Source organism: Aplysia californica, unplaced genomic scaffold (genome assembly GCF_000002075.1).
Source record: "Aplysia californica isolate F4 #8 unplaced genomic scaffold, AplCal3.0 scaffold00437, whole genome shotgun sequence".
Lineage (NCBI taxonomy): Eukaryota > Metazoa > Mollusca > Gastropoda > Aplysiida > Aplysiidae > Aplysia > Aplysia californica.
In genome coordinates this window covers 278,627-279,300 of record NW_004797707.1, presented here as the reverse complement: position 1 = coordinate 279,300, position 674 = coordinate 278,627, and positions in this window count along the sequence as shown.

The window sequence follows — 674 nt, the reverse complement described above, 5'->3', positions numbered from 1 at the left end:
TTGGCTGCTGGGTTACTATAGTTGTAAGCGGTGACAACAATGATTGGATAAGCGAGCAAGCCGCTGAGTTGATCACTCTGTGTTCACTGCATGTGGTCATAACAGTTTCAACTGCTCATTTCATTATGGAGAAACTTCCATTCACTTTGGGATAGAGTTGGAGGTGGTGGGTGGGAAGTGGTAGGGGGTAGGGACTCAAGCCCGTGAGCCCTTCACTACCCACCGCCACTGATCCATCCATCCATTCGTCCATCCATATATATATATATATATATGTATATAGGAAAAAGTCGGGACCTGGACACTATGTCGCTATACAATACATACAGAGGATGTCATCATAATTATAAAGAAGGTCGTTATAGAGAGGCTGAACTGCACATAGGTTAATCATTATTATGATTTCAGCTGATTGTCAAAGACCTTATCGAAGGCCGACACTGGCGTCTGCTGTGGTGTAGGGGTGAGGCGATGCGTTGTCGCACGCAGGAGACCCGGATTCGATTCCCGAGGGGGAGGGGGGGGGGAGAAAATTTTTTATCAAACAGGCCCCACCCTACATTGTACTGTATCTCGTTCTTTCTGTTGCGATGTTTATCCCTCTCACTCTCACTCTGAGATTACCCTGGCAGGCGGGATCGGAAGCCCGTCTCCTGGTAAATGATCTAAATTGT